The sequence below is a fragment of the Amborella trichopoda genome, chromosome 1, assembly GCF_054954075.1.
Source record: "Amborella trichopoda isolate Santa Cruz 75 chromosome 1, AtrichopodaSantaCruz75HAP2 v2.0, whole genome shotgun sequence".
In the NCBI taxonomy this organism is placed as follows: domain Eukaryota; kingdom Viridiplantae; phylum Streptophyta; class Magnoliopsida; order Amborellales; family Amborellaceae; genus Amborella; species Amborella trichopoda.
The window spans coordinates 14,713,156-14,730,354 of NC_142336.1; the positions used below are offsets into that span (position 1 = coordinate 14,713,156).

At 35.2% G+C, this 17,199-nt stretch overlaps 1 long non-coding RNA gene across 1 annotated transcript; it reads right to left on the minus strand.

Annotated features, from left to right (window-relative positions):
* Nucleotides 1-3,406: 3,406 nt before the first annotated feature.
* LOC148783576 (uncharacterized) lies at nt 3,407-6,253 on the minus strand. The gene is made up of 2 exons (XR_016052008.1): nt 5,840-6,253; nt 3,407-3,690 (listed from the first exon to the last, which is right to left on the minus strand). It is a non-coding gene; the product is annotated as an uncharacterized LOC148783576 (long non-coding RNA).
* Nucleotides 6,254-17,199: the final 10,946 nt, after the last annotated feature.

A 17,199-nucleotide genomic window follows, 5' to 3' on the forward strand; every position in this document is an offset into this window, starting at 1 on the left:
ATTGAGATTAAACGATAAAGATCACATTTGCAGTATCTTATGGGTAGATTCTACATCTAAAGTTTCCAACCAGTGCTTTCCTGATGTGGTTACCTTTGATACACATACAAGACAAATGTATTTGGTATACCCTTTGCACCAATACTTGGTGTAAATCACCATTTCAATACAACTTTCTTTGGATTTGCACTCATATTTGACGAGAAAATAGAATCATTTATATGAGTATTTGAAAACAGGTTGGAAGCCATGGGTGGACGACAACCATGCATTATTCTCACTGATCAAGATCATGCAATTTCATATGTAGTGAGCCAAGTTCTTCACCAAAGTAGCCATCATTATTGTAAATGGCACATAGTTAGAAAGATCTAAGAAAAAATGTGTCATGTCTGGCGCATACATCCTTCTTATTCAGATACCTTTAAGAGGTGTGTGGCTAGCCCAACCATTGAAGAATTTGAATCGGATTGGAAATCAATGATTGATAATTATAACCTAGAAGACAATGAATGGCTCAGTAGACTTTATGGTTGTCGCAAGCAATAGGTTGATGCATACTTAGTTGACATGTTCACTGCGAGTATGACTTTTACTCAAAAGAGTGAAGGGATGAATACACACTTTAAGGCGTACTTGGCACCTACAACAAGCTTGCATACATTATTAAAAGTTGTTGCAAAAGTCAAAGATAAGAAAGTGCGGGAAAATGACTTAAAAGGTATTCAAACTATTCCAGTCTTACGAACAACCACTTTCATTGAGACACATGCATCCAAAATCTATACTCAAAAGATTTTATAGATATTTGGGGAAAAAGTGGCTAATTGCTTTAATTTTACGAGAGAGACAATTGAAGACAATGGTCAGGTTACGACCTTTAAGGTGGCAGTCCCAGGGACTGGAACTAAATCCTACATGGTCAAATTCAATTGCCATGACAATTTCGTTTCATGCTCTTGTCACTTCTTTGAGAGGATTGACCTTCTTTGTAGGCATGTGCTGAAGATTTTTATGGTGAAAGATGTGTTTGAAATCTCTCCACAATATGTAATGAAGCGGTGGACCAATGATGCAAAGAAAGGAGTTTTCCTTGATGACATTGGGGAATAAATTCAAGTAACATCTGAACTACCAAGATCCATTAGATATAATGAGATTATGCAGGCAAGTCGATCCATTCCCGAGCGTGCTTAACAAAGTGTAGAGGGTCTGACCATAATAAAAAATGGAATTCTTCAGTTTGATGAAAAGATCGTGTGCAAGAGAGGTCCACAGGATAGTGTCATGATCCATGTTAATAAAGATGTCAATTCTGCTAATTGTAATAACACACCAAATGGAAGTAATCATTGCCGTAATATTCGTGAACCTGCAAGAGCACGGACAAAGGGATGACTAGCCACTAAAAGAATGAAAGCTCGGTTTGAGGGATGGGAACGGCAGAAAAGGAAATACGCAGTCTGCAATGGCAGTGGACATGACAAAAGGAACTGCCCTTCGTACGTTTGTGATAGGTACAACTACACTCCTTTACATTAATTTGATTTGCAATTGTATTATTTCCATTATTGTCGATGTATTTGATTTACAATTGTATTAGCTTCAATTTAAATGCTAACATATGAATTTATCTTCCTCTTACAACGCTAAGGACAAAACACGTTGTACACTTCAGATCCATAAGATAGCTGCAGAAATCGAGAAGATATGAAGTCCTTGAAGGTATTATGTTAAACAATACATTTTTCATGATCCATGCATGTTCTTATCATCTTATATTTCCAATTCTTCTATAAAAGATTGGAGTTTATATTTGTTTATTATTTAACCCTGCCTTTGTGCAGATTTTGTGCCGTAGAAAGTGAAAGTTGTAGATGCTTTAAAGGATAACCCACTATAGGAAACATGAGGCAATTGTGTTTTTTGCACCTTTAAGTACATTGACAGAACTCAATTTAAGAATTTTAGCATCTTTTCGTGGCTATGTGTATATTGAAGTCCGGAAATTGTATAAATTAGCCTGGAGGCCAATTTTTTTCTTTTTAGGTGAAGTTTATGGTTGTTAATTTGGGGCTAAACCGGTTGGTTTCAAGTCTTTTTTTTTCCTCTTCCTTCCCATGGGTATGTTGAATGCATATGCCAAGATTTTAATTGCTTCTCTCTCTATATCCAATGTGTTGAATGCGGAAGCTTTTTTTGGAACATATATAAACTTTTTTTTCAATAATGGATGGAGATGAATTCAAGAATGTGTATGGCCTTTTTTGTAGCATGTATGTACTTCTCTATCTATGTGCAATAGTTTTCTGTTCTTTAGTTTTACTTGAGATAGAGAAAGACCCATTTATCACTCTTATGTTGGATGGGGCATTGGCATCATGAGTAGTTGTAATAAAGGATTGAGTTGGTTAGAGTCAGTTTTCTATGTAATTCGACAATTCAGATTAGCATACAATACAGGTCACAGTGCATAAAAGGAACATTCATTAGCTTTCTTTAATCCTTTGAGTGCTTAATGCAATGAGGCCCAATGACATTTTCCTTCCGTTTTTTGACATGGAGAGCTTTGCCATGCCAATGGCATGATGAACTCGGCCTTTTCTGATAAATCTCAATATAATTTGAAGCGTCTGCTATCTTTTCTAGGCTAATGGCGTGTTGTTTAATTTGACTATCGGCAAAGGCACCTTATGATATAATCTAATCTCATAATTAAAATAACAAATTGATGAGACATGTGATATTAACGATATATGTACTTGGTGCAATAACAAGTGAATCTTTTACTTGGTTCTTTTTAGCAGAGAAATAAGGCACAGAATCCCTTATTCAATCATCATGAGACCCTCTCCAAACTCAATACACCACATTTATTCTAAAAAATCTACCCAATTATGCATCAAACAGGTGAAGAATAAAATATCCAAAAACAACTAGGCATCAGTATGCAAATCGAGCTACAATCCTAAGACATCAAGCCAATCGTTTTCAAAAGAAAAGGACTTCATCCTATAATATTGCAATAGAATTAACTGTTGCAAACTCAAGTAAACACAGTTGAAGCATCAATACAATAAACAAGCTTTAAACAATAAAATAAGTTGAAGCATCAATACAATCGCTTTAAACAAGCTTTAGGACACTTAGTATGACAATCTTGCTCCAAATTAGCACTCAAGAATAGCACTCAAAAAATTAACACCTAATCATTCAACTTTCACCATTCAGACACTAAAACCACAAAAAATTAGCACCTACTCATTCATCTATCACCATTCAAAGCACTTAAGAATATATGATGCTAGAGCACTATAAAACTCAAAGGTATACCAATTCATTCACGATGCAGTATACGCAAGTAAAGTGTTCGCCGTTCAAACCACCAAAAATTAAGTGTATACAATTATAAATATAGAGATACCATAAAACACATACTCATTCTTTTTACAAAAAAAAGGAGGGCAAACATCATTGTCATTAATAAAGTTACACCTATGAGAAAAAAAATTTGAACGTCTGCTTTCTCAGGGACCATAGCAACAGATTTGCGCTTCTCTTTCTTAACATAGATGCATCTACTCTATCAGCAGCACAAGCATATGACATCTGAGACACGAACATTTTTACTACAATCTTCCTTTCTTCACCTAGAATTTCATCACACCACTCTAGATAGCCGCATCCAGCCTCATTTTAGTGGTTAACAAGATAAGATAAATGTGTGTTAGATATATGCTTATAATGGAACATCAAAATGCTTCTACATTATCTTAATGAAAGAATATTAACCTTTCAGTTAGAGCATTTATAGAAAGCCTATTTTAGTTATCGTGCGTCTTTGATATAAAAACAAGCATCCTACCACATCCTGGTTTGCGTTTACAAATCCTTGGAGGGAATTGGTTGTCGAGATCCATTCAGTTAAAATGATCAGATGAGCTCAAATGCCCTATTCTCAATCTATTGCAACTATGGATTGCATCAGCCATTGAAGTGAATATATGCAAACTATACCTTATTAGAGAGCAGAGGAAAGAACAAATAACAAAAAATATTAGCATGACATGGATTCATTACCTTTTCTTAAAAAGGAAACTCAATCTCGAACTCAATATAATAAAATATGAGAGATAATAAAAGATAGTATCCAAAATCAAAGAAAAAAGAAAAAAAGAAACCTACTTTATGTATGCATTCTAATATTAAAGGTTGATATAAGGCTTTATATATCTCCAAACATAATATATATGCATCAATTATCCTTGGAATTTCACCAGGCCTTAGCACATGATGCAAACTTTGAGAGTTGGACACATCAATGCTAAACCTTAGACACATCAATGTTGAACCTGCTATTGCACTACCAATTGTTACTTACATGCAGCCCCTCGAAATCTAGTTACCTGGCAGGCATGTATGCGCCAGGCTATATAACTAGAGGATGAATCAAAACTCACCACGCAAGGAAGAGAGAAAGATCTAATTAAGAACAATCGATATTTGGGATATTTTGGGCCCGGCTTTGTTTATAGAAATTTTTGCTTAGATTGGGTTTTCCCATTTTAATTTCAACGTTAAAGAGAAACCTATCAATTCTTGCAAGTGGTGATAATCATAAAAATTTACCAGCCCAACATTAAACAAATATTTCCATTTCATTAAACAACCAATGCAACAATCAACAATAAATCGGATAAGAAAAGATATCCAAACAAGTTTTAAACCTTCTCACATGATAATGGAATGTCCATGACAAATTTTTTTGAGGAATTCTCTTAAATTTTTAAGTACGACCAAAAGGTTTATAGGAAGTTCCTCCAAAAATAGCAGAAATGGCTTCTTTAAGAAATGCAAGCAAAGAGTCAATAACTTCAAAAGCTGCCTTAGCTCAGAAACTATATCAGCTGATGTGAGTTGTATACTAAATCTGAGCAAAAATTGTTATAAAATTGCTTTGTATTCAAGACATTTTTTGCCCAGATTTATTTATAGTAATATTTGCTCATATTGGATTTTCCTCATTTGGGGATTTGGGAGAGTGAAACCCAGAGGGAGAGATGGAAAGAGAAGCCCCCGAGGTTTTGCTCTGTATTTGGGATATCCAAGAAACGAGCACAAACTCTGAGCAAAAATTGTTGTAAAATTTCTTTGTAATTGGGACATTTTTTGCTTAGATTTATTTATAGCAATTTTTGCTCAGATTGGGCTTTCCTCATTTGGAGATTTGGGGGAGTGAAAACCAAAAGGAGACACGTAAATAGAAGCCCCCAAGGTTTTGCTCTGTATTTGGGATATTGAAGAAACAAACACAAAATCTGAGCAAAAATTGTTCTAAATTTGCTTTGTATTTGGGACATTTTTTGCCCAGATTTTTTTATATCAAGTTTTTCTCATATTGGGTTTTCTACATTTGGGGATTTGGGGTTTTTGGTGTAACTCGAGAGTGAAAAAGAGAGGGAGAGATGGAAATAGAAGCACTAGAGAGAGAGAAAACCAGAGGGAGACACGTAAATAGAAGCCCCCAAGGTTTTGCTCTGTATTTGGGATATTGAAAAAAACAACACAAAATCTGAGCAAAAATTGTTGTAAATTTGCTTCGTATTTGGGATATTTTTTGCCCAGATTTTTTTAGATCAATTTTTTCTCATATTGGGTTTTCTACATTTGGGGATTTGGGGTTTTTGGTGTAACTCGAGAGTGAAAACGATAGGGAGAGATGGAAATAGAAGCACGAGAGAGAGAGAGAGAGAGAGAGAGAGAGAGAGAGAGAGAGAGAGAGAGAGAGAGAGAGAGAGAGAGAGAGAGAGAGAGAGAGAGAGAGAGAGAGAGTCCATACCTTGACAGGGGGAACCCTTCTGTGCGAGATCTGTGGATGCCTTGTGTGGGATCTGCAGATGCCTTGTGTGGGAGAGAGAAACTTTAAAAGATAGCAACGAGAGGAGAGATGAGCTTCATTTTGTATAGTGAGAGGAGAGAGAAGTTTCAGAGCAGCCAGAGGAAAGAGATTTGGGTCATTTTTGGTCGAGAGGAGAGAGAATATACAGGGAGAGCGAGAGGAGAGAGATGCTTCAGAGGAAGCTTTCCTTTGTCAGTGCCCTTTCGTACGACGCTGATTTTGTCGAATTTTTAAACTTTTCACACCTCATTCGGCGGTATTGCATCGTGCCCATCGGATTAGGAAATTTAAATCAGTTCCGTTGGGCACAGCTGAACCATATGAGCGAGGCAACCAATCCCATACTTTTCCATATATATATATATATATATATATATAAGTGCAAGGCTCTGAAGAATCAAATTAGGGCGTACTTAGAAAATTCATTAGAAGAGTTTGTTTTAATTCTCAAAATTCGTCAAATTGATCATCTCAACCTGAAGATGTGTGTACAAACATATCAATAAAAAAGATTTCAAGTAACGGAAATGGTGAATCTTGTAATGTATTTTTGAAACGTTAATTTTCAAGATTGTCAAGTGGTCATAGATTTGATAGATCTACATTGTTTTTTTTAAGTTTAAATTTATTAATTAGGTATGAAAATGATTTTCAGGCCATCACAAAGATTTTCCGTATTGAAACAACATCTTTCAACACTATTAGAAAGCGCGTTGTACTGTGATGGTGAAGAGCCTCGGCCTCACATAAACCACACCTTCAAAAAAAAAAAAAAAGTGATGGGGGGAGGTCTACAAGAAAATAATTGATTTTAAGGAAATACATGAAATTGTAATTTTTTGATTATGAAAAATTTAAAATTTAATTTAAATTAAATCTCAGAGTTTTGAAATCCAACAATGATCAATGCTGCTAAAAATGTAACTTTTGGACTTTTCAAATCAAAAAATTCAATTTTAATTTTTTATTTTTAAAATTAGAAATTATTGAGATATTAAAATAAAAATTTCAGATTTTCAAAATCTAAAAAAATTAATTTATCAAATAAATTAATTTTTAAAAATATTGGAGATGCTAAAATAAAAATTTTCAGATGTTTAACATAGACAGTGGGCAATTTATTCATTAAAAATCGTGAGGTATTATTGTAATTGGATATTTTAGATCTCTTTAACTTTTAATCGAGCACATATATTATGCTCTTTTGGGAGCATGGTTTATTTGTACTTCGAAGGACAGATGATCTATTTGGAAGGAAATTTTCAATTTAAAACTCTGGGTCCTAAAACTAAATTTTAATTGAAGAAGTATATGAACAGTATACTCGAAAGGGACTAGACGTTTTCACATTTTAATAATGGAAAACTTTTCTATTTAAATAAGAGTGAGAAAGAAAGGTTTTATCGTTCCCCTCTTTTTCTCAAGATTCAAAAATGAAGAAAAGCCAGAAGCTTCTCAGGCAAGTTTCTGCTGGTTCCGGCGGCCAGCTTCAACAGGTCCAGGTGAGTTTTTTATTGAAATATTCAGTAGTATTTAATATTTAGTGCTTTGGGCTTATAAAATAGGAAAATAAGGAAACATTTGTTTCCAATTTAGGTTTAGATCAAGAATTAGGGTTTTATAGTTTTGTTTGTTTTTTCTATTGGGTTTCAATTTTAGGTTATTAAAGAAGGTTTTACAATTTGTTAAAACCCCTCAAATTACTACCCGAAAATATAAAAATTTGAGCAAACCCTATCTTTTTGGTTTTTTTTTAATATATTAGTTTTAACTTTTGATATTGAACTTTAAAAGGGCTTAGACGATGAATCATAAATAAAATCCAAACAATGAAATAAGGAGAAAATTGAAATTGCAATTTCTGTTTTAGTTTATGTTTTGTAAAATATAAACCAACAAAAAAAATGGAAATGCAAAAAAACAAAGTGAATACATATGGGGCATTTTTGTTTGCTTTTCTATATTTCTGTTTTCAATTTTTGGAATGGGAAATCGAAAATGCAGAATACGGCAATTAGAAAATCTAAAAAAACAGAAAAAATAAAATAAAATTTAAAAAGAAAAAACGGAAATAAAAAAAAGGAAAAAATAGAGAAAAACTTTCTGTTTTTCTTTTTATTCTTCGGTTTTCTTTTATATACTTATATAGTTTTAGCTTTTAATGTTGTAATTTGCAATGGCTAAAAAGTGAATCCTAAATAAAATCAGAAAAAATAAGAAAATAAAGAAAAATTAAAATTGAGTTATTATATTATTAATGAGTATTTATGTGTTCTTTACAAATACTGTTAATGAGTATTTACTTATTGTTTCAATAGTTATATTTGTTTCTAGTATTTCCTACTTTTTCTATATTTTCCCAAATTTTCCTTATTTTACTATTTTATTAATTATTTAATTTCTTAGACCTCAATCTGTTCCTAAATTTACTATTTTATTAATTATTTAATTTCTTAGACCTGAATCTGTTTAATTTCACTTTAATTTACTCTGTTCATTATATTGTGCAGATTGTGAGAAAAGATTCACTTTGATTTACTCTTTTCATTATATTGTGCAGATTGTGAGAAAAGATTCACTTTGATTTACTCTTTTCATTATATTGTGCAGATTGTGAGAAAAGATTCACTTTGATTTACTCTTTTCATTATATTGTGCAGATTGTGAGAAAAGAAAAGGAGATGGGAGATTTTCTAGAGAGACCAAACTCGAGAAACAGGAAGGAAATGAGATCTACTGGTCAGAGACAAATAAGAGGAAACAAAGAAAAAGGAAGTCCTCTGAAATCCCATCTTCCCAAAACTCTCCACACCACTCTCCCTCTTCCCCAAACTCTGCACATTACTCTCCCTCTTCCCCTCCTTCCCCAAACTCTCCACATTACTCTCCCTCTTCCCCTACTTCTTCCCTACAGTACTCTCTTTCTCCTGACTCTCCAGAATACCCTCCCTTTTCCCCCAACTCTCCGGAATACTTTCCCTCTTCTCCCCAATACTTTCACTCTTCTCCCCAATACTCTCCCTCTTTCCCCAAACTCTCCACACTACTCTCCCTCTTCCCCTCCTTCTCACTGTCCCTCTTCCCCTCCTTCACCCCAGTACTCTCTTTCTCCTAACTCTCCATAATATTCTCCCTCTTCTCCCCAATACTCTACCTCTTCTCCCAACTTTTCAAAATACTCTCCCTCTTCTCCCCAATACTTTCCCTCTTCTCCTCAATACTCTCCCTCTTCCCTCAACTCTTCAGAATACTCTCCCTCTTCTCCCCAATACTTTCCCTCTTCTCCCCAATACTCTCCCTCTTCCCCCAACTCTCCAGAATACTCTCCCTCTTCTCCCCAATACTCTCCCTCTTCCCCCAACTCTCCAGAATAGTCTCCCTCTTCTCCCCAATACTTTCCCTCTTCTCCCCAACACTCTCCCTCTTCTCCCCAATACTCTCGCTCTTCCCTCATCTCTCCAGAATACTCTCCCTCTTCTCCCCAATACTCTCCCTCTTCTCCCAACTCTCCAGAATACTCTCCCTCTTCTCCCCAATACTTTCCCTCTTCCCCCAACTCTCCAGTATACTCTCCCTCTTCTCCCCAATACTTTCTCTCTTCTCCCCAATACTCTCTCTTCCCTCAACTCTCCATAATACTCTCCCTCTTCTCCCCAATACTCTCCCTCTTCCCCCAACTCTCTAGAATACTCTCTCTCTTCTCCCCAATACTCTCCCTCTTCCCCCAACTCTCGAGAATACTTTCCCTCTTCTCCCCAATACTTTTCCTCTTCTCCCCAATACTTTTCCTCTGCTCCCAACTCTCCAGAATACTCTCCCTCTTCTCCCCAATACTTTCCCTCTTCTCCCCAATACTCTCCCTCTTCCCCCAACTTTCCAGAATACTCTCCCTCTTCTCCTCAATACTTTCCCACTTCTCCCCAATACTCTCCCTCTTCCCCTATCTCTCCAGAATACTCTCCCTCTTCTCCCCAATACTTTCCTTCTTTTCCCCAATACTCTCCTCCCTCTTCCCCCAACTCTCCAGAATACTCTCCCTCTTCTCCCCAATACTTTCCCTCTTCTCCTCAATACTTTCCCTCTTCCCCCAACTCTCCAGATTACTCTCCCTCTTCTCCCCAATACTTTCTCTCTTCTCCCCAATACTCTCTCTCTTCCCCCAACTCTCCATAATACTCTCCCTCTTCCCCCAACTCTCCAGAATACATTTCCTTCTTCCCCTAACTCTCCATAATACTCTCCCTCTTCTGCCCAATACTCTCCCTCTTCTCCCCAGTACTTTCCCTCTTCTCCCAACTCTCCAGAATACTCTCCCTCTTCTCCCCAATACTTTCCCTCTTCTCCCCAATACTCTCCCTCTTCCCCCAGCTCTCCTCAATACTCTCCCTCTTCTCCCCAATACTCTCCCTCTTCCCCCAACTCTCCGCCCTCTTTTCCCCAATACTTTCTTCAATACTCCCCCTCTTCTCCCCAATACTCTCTCTCTTCGCCCAACTCTCCTCAATACACTCCCTCTTCTTTCCAATACTCTCCCTCTTCCTCACAGTACTCTGACATGGAGTCTACAGGCTCCAATTCTCCATCTCCCTCTCTCTCGTATTCTCCTCTCTCTCCGTCTCCCTACTCTCCCCGTTCATCCTATGGTTATTGATTTTTTGTTTTTCTATTAAATTAATAATATTTTGTAATTTTTTTTATGGTTTGAAAATTTAATTTTAGTTATTTCTTAAAAATATTTTCCTTGTAATCAGTGCTATTATGAATTTTAATAAGAATTGTTTCTTTATTTTCTCTCTGTTGTTCACTTCAGGGGTATCAGCGTCTCATGGAGGCATACATTTAGGACGCCCAACGTGCTCGCAAATCTCATGGCAAATGACGGAGCCGACCTCACAAACTGTCTTGGATGAACTACCTCTAAGCTAGCTGATGGGCCTCTCTCATTTTTGTTCACTACTCACATACATGTTGCAAATAGGGTGTTATATAATCCCTTGCGGAGCCATCTCATTGTTGTCACAGTATTGGACTCCTTTTTGGCTTTTTTGTAAAGGATTACCTTGCCCGTTAGGGTTCTAGTAGATCCCAATTTTTGTAAGGGACGCTAGACCCAACACCTGTGTTTACTTCTTTTTTTATTCAATGAAACAGTTTACTTTCTGAAAAAAAAAAAAAAATTAATGTGCTTTGTCTCAACATTTTGCAATCTACTGAAATACAATGTTCTGAAATTGAGTATAAATGGAATTGTAGACAAGGAAAATTGTCTAGAGCTTTGTTGTTTGTTTCTTACATGACTGTATTCAGCAAAATTGGACCAAGGTTTGCAAGCAATTATACTTTATCCTTTGATAATTGTATGACCTGTTTTCTGTTTTGGGCATTCTGTTTGTGCCTTTAGCAGTGTGATGTGGTTCATATAATTTGCATCCAGTGGAGCCCATGCCATATATTTGTGGTGACAAAATTGAAATTAAGCTTTTGTTGCGTACTTCATCCTATTTTGAAATCTTCAGGCTAGCAAAATTTGTGGGACAATCTTTGTTTTAGACTATTGCTTTATTTATATGTTTCAAGCTATGCAAGAACTCCATCGAAACAATCAGCAGGGTTGTGCAAGAGTTAGAGTTTTAGAGAGAGAGAGAGAGAGAGAACTCCATTGAAGAAAATCAGTGGGTGGTTCAAGAGCTAGTGTTCATAATCGAGTCATGGCAATGGTGCTCTCTCAAGCTGTCCCAGCCCTTGCTTTCTTCCATGGCAGTTCAACTCAGACAGTAGAGTGAAGCCCTCTCCTCTTGGTTGCAGGTGCAATTTTCTATGCTGATTTCTCTCTCTCTCTGTCTCTGTCTCTCTCTCACTCTAGAATAACGCATACATGACACTGTATCTTAGGTGATTTTTGACATTGTTGTGGCTTCCTGTGTTTACTTGCTTTTTTAAAATTTCATGCTTTTGATGGGTTCAGTTTCAGTGTGTGATATAGGCATCCTTGATAGGCTTCTTAAATGTGGAAAACAGCATCCAAGTGTCACTAAATATGGATGCTTAACTGAATTTAACCTCCACTGTGGTGTTTCCCACTTGGGATGATGCTGGGATGTGAATTTGAATGGTCATAGCTGATGTTTATTAAGCACTTGGTGAAAACCATGTCCTAGATTGCCACCATTCTGGAAATGGTCATTGATGATTTGAATTTGACCTCTAAAACTTTGAGTGGGTTATCATATTGACATGCTAACTTCTCTTACTGTTTATCTATAATGTCCCCTTGAAATGTTAGAGGCAAAGCTACACTTGATACAAAGTTTTGTGCATTTATATGGCAATCTGTTTGAGGAACGGTAATGTGGCACTTGGTCTGTTTGTGTCGGAGCCCCATTAAATTTGCTTTCAATTTTGGCCCGGCCTTCAACTCTCCTTGTACTAAATTTCTCTCTCTATCATTCTTCTGTTTTTATATGAAATTATGAATTCTATACTACCATGGTGGTGCTGGTCTCATCAACACAAGAACCACCTGCGCTTGCTTCCAAAATGTTTAGCATTTAGATTTCAGAGAACTTCTCTTCCCACTCACCAAAGAAAAACACACGCACACAGATGTTTCCAATTGGATGTCTATAGGAAACGAGTCGCAAAGGAATCTGCAGTTACAAATCGAGGAGCATGCGAGGTACCTCCAAAAGATGGCCGATGAGCGACAAATATGCGGTGAGAATCTAGTCAGAAGCCAGAATTTGTACATTCCTTTTCAGAGAAACATCTCATAGATCTTGAAACATTGAATCAAATTTAAATTATGAACTTTTAGACAGGACTCCATCAAGATTCAGTTTAGGAGATGGCCAAAAGTCATGAATGTGCTGGTGCCAGTCTTAGACTGCATATGGGTTGTGGGTCTTACTTTAGCATGAGACAGTGATGCCATAAGAGCTGGGTCAAGTCAATTCATCAATATATATTGTCAGGGGGTCATCTTAAACGGGTAAACTATCACAATTTACCCCCAAATTTTCAAGCTTATGCAATATTTACTTCATGGTGTATATATTTTTGGTAATCATGCTCATTACCTATTGCTTTTATCCCTTATGACAACGGCTGAAATGTTGAAATCTTGAGATTTTAATTACTTTTGTTAAGCATTTAAGCATTTTTGCTTTTGTTCCTTGTGACAATGGTTCAAGGTATCAGTTGGTTTACCTTCTCTTAATTTAATGGTAACATGGTTTGGAACCGTTGGCTTGATGTGGATGTGGAGGCACAACTGGTGCAACTGCACCCTACCTGAGTCACGAACTCTTGACCATCATCCAAGGGGCTCCTAGTCGATACACTTGGCATGGATTGCAGTCCAGATTTTACCCAGCTCCTAGCTCTTATGGCTACTCTCTCTCTTTCTCTCTATCTCTCTCTCTCTCTGTTCGTTTTTTATTTTTGTTTCCATGGGTCCCCAGTTTCTACTCAGGTTCTATGTGTATTAATGCAAACTGGTTGTTGATGGGTGATCTGTCTCTCTCTCTCTCTCTCTCTCTCTCTCTATATATATATATATATATATATATATATATATATATATATATCTATATCTCTCTCTCTCACTGTTTGTAATTTTTTTTTGTTTTGATGGGTTCCCAGTTTCTACTTTGTTTCTGTGTATTAATGCATACTAGTTGATGGGTGATCTCTCTCTCTCCCCTTCGTTCCTTGTTTTTTGAAGATATGCTATGTCTCTATGTAGTTCTGACTTCTAAGTTATCTGACGGGAATAATGTGAAGGCTAATAAATCTACACACAGAGTACGTTCGTTACTTGAGGTACGTGTTTGTGACTCAAAAAAAAGAAAATTTTTAACTTTTGAACGTTTAACTTTTAGTTGCAAGCAAACATGTATTTATTAATCATCCATGGGCAATATATGGAAATTGCGCCATACTTATCGATATGGCTTTGGAGAACCTTTAATTTTCTGTGTTTAATGTACTAAATTTTGGGAATGGGGTTGAGGTTGTGGTAGTAACACCAGTTGAGTCTCCTCAGCTATTGGTTTAGGTTCATTCTCACTAACGCTTTCAAAAACTTCTAATTATTTCTAAAAATGGGTAGGGGCTTGTATTTTCTGTGTTTAACATACTAGTACAGCGCCGGGCAACGCATGGCATGTGCCCAGATCCATGAACTATGGAAAAATGTTCAAATCAAAGCAATTTGTAGTAAAATTTGAAAAATAATATGAACTAATGCAGTAGCTTTTTGGTAGAGAAAACTTTCATTGTTAATGAGATTATATTCATTGTTGAAGTTGATATAGTAAGCATCAGTATGCAAATAGATCAGGCTTCTAATGAACTAAAATAAACTCTTGGAACTCAAACATAGGCATCGTGGAAGCAAAGGCATGTTGGCCACAAACACACATTCTCCCTATCTCTCTCACTCAAACATAGGCATTTTTGCAGCATAGCCCCTGGGAGTGTAAATAGGAGGGCGGGCTCAACATGGTCTTCATGTAGCATATTGGCCTGGTTATGGTTGTTATATTTGAAAAGGTATATTATGAGACTATTTTTCTTTGTTTCAAGGAGGTCACAAAATCAGCTAATCACTCATAACCAGTGTTTTAAAAATCGTCTAGTCGGTACGAAACCGGTCAATTCGAATCGAGAATCGTTCATTCCGTCTGTACAGTAAATCACTCGGTTTCAACGATTCTGCACAATAAATCGTTTGGTTTTTTCGCGTCCGGTTCTTTCGCGTCATGTCGTCAAGACCCGTAGTGAAAGGGCATTTTTGTAAAATTTTGGGAATTTCGAGGCAAAAATCATCAGACCCGGAGCCCATGGGTCTGCATGCTTCAATCGGCCCTAAGTTCTTTCACGCACGTGTGCTCGCGATCTACACGCTTTGTATAATCTCATCGCTTCACACACGCTACAAATGGTGAGTGCAAAGAACTATATATTAATATAGATTTGTTTCTCTCTCTTTGATGTGGGACTATGTGAATAGGTAATACTTTAAAATGTTCATGTATTATATATTTTGTTAACGGTTCTATAAACACCAAGTTGCAAGTGCTATACTTGTAATTACGTGTCCTCATTGTGAGGCGGACGTGGGTTTGATTCCTCTCATTGAGGAGTTGTTTTTTTTTTCTCCTTTTTTTTGTCAAATTATTTTCTTATCAAAAAAATTAAAGGTTTTTTGTAAAAAAAAAAACCTTTGTAATTTGAAAGGTTGTGAAGTTTAGATATCCTATATATATATATATATATATATATATATATATATATATATATATATATATATATATATATATATATATATATGTTGGAAAATGATGAGATTAGCCCATTAGCTCATATGAATACATGAGCCTACCAATTGTCCAGAGTGAATATGGGTCGATCTGACATCACGATTTTTTTTAATATTTAAATTTTAACATTTTTTTCTACAAATCCAAATAATTTGAAATTTTAGGCTTGTGTTATTAAAAAATAGTATTATCTAATAAAAATATCAAAAATGTAATTTGTAAAAAATAAATGGACCAAAATACCCTTGAAAATTTTAAAAGGATTTTGGTCCATTTATCTTTTGCGAATTATTTTTAAAATATTTTTATTAGGTGTGCCTTGATGAGAAGAATGGACGCCTAAAATTTCAAGTTATTTGGATGTATAGAAAATATATAAAATTAAAATACTAAATGAGGTCGTGACCATCAGATCGATCCAGATTCAATCTGGGCCGTTGGCTCATATGTTCATATGAGCTAGTGGGCTAATATCAACATTTTCCTATATATATATATATATATATATATATAAGAGTAAACCTTACAAAAGCTGGCCAGCTATAATGAATAGCATATAGGCGAAATGGGTGTCGTCAGATCTACATTATGATGTTCAAAATGTACATCACTATTTTAATTTTATGTTTTTTTATATAAATATGATTAATATGAAATTTTGGGTGTATATACCTAATACTATTTTGCACCATATAAAAAAATTATTTTCAATGATTTAAAATGATCAAAATACCCCCATCATTTTTCAAGGGTATTTCGATCATTTTATATTCTGAGAAATATTTTATATATATTTTATTGATGGGCCCTATTTTTTAGTACACATGTCCAAAATTTTATTATGATCCGATTTATATAAAAATAATTAAAATTAAAAAAGTGATTTGCATTCTGAACCATATGATGAATATCTGACGCTTCCCATTCTACCTATACACTATTCATTATAGCATTATTCAATGAATTAATAAATTCTGATCCAAATCAGTTAATAGATACTCCTGAATCTTCAGAAGTATACACAGTCCCAATTCCTTCTGTCAATCTAATAAACAAAATAGTACAAAAATGGTTTGTTCAAGTCAAAATTATAGTTGCAAAAAATTATAGTTTTGAAACTTCAGCTCTTATAGATTCAGGAGCTGGCTTAAATTGTATAAACGAAGGACTTGTACCTTCCAAATATTTTGATAAAACCACTCAAATATTAAATACAGCAGATGGCCGTAGATTATTTATTAAATATAAATTATCGAATGCTTCTGTATGTAACAATCACCAATGTATTGATACACCATTTATCATGGTTAAAGGATTAAGCCAATCAGTAATATTAGGAGTTCCATTCCTAACCTTGCTCTATCCTATAACCATAGATGAAACAGGAATTTCATCAACAATTCAAAATATTCCAATACAGTTTAATTTTATTCATAAACCAAAATTAAAAGAATTAAATAATGTCAAAAGTCAATTACAGGATAAAGAAAGATTTAGTGATTGAATTCTACTTCTTAATTGTACTATTTCTGTTTTTATTTCTTTAATTTCTTTTTTGAGATCTGGAATTGTAGGTTCCTTTTGTTGAGAAGTATGTTGCTCAATTACTCTTTTTATGATAGCAGAAAAATTATATTCATCTGGATTTTTATTGATAGGTAGTGGTTTTGATTTATTTTTATTAATATTAATGAATTGAGTAATGATAGCTCTTTTTTCATTAGGATCACTAATTTTATCAATAATATCTAAGATGAAATTATCTTCTTGAGTAAGTGTATAAACATTGTGTTGAGGTAGAGGACAACTACAATCATTGTCTTCTGTTGAATTAGAGGATTCTATATCAGTGGTGGAATCAGAAGTGTTTGTCCATATTAGATCATCATCATCTATTTGGTCTAAATGAGAATTACTAGAAGTAGAGGAGGAAGAATCATAAGAAATTATATTGTACAATTTTGATTTTATTGTATC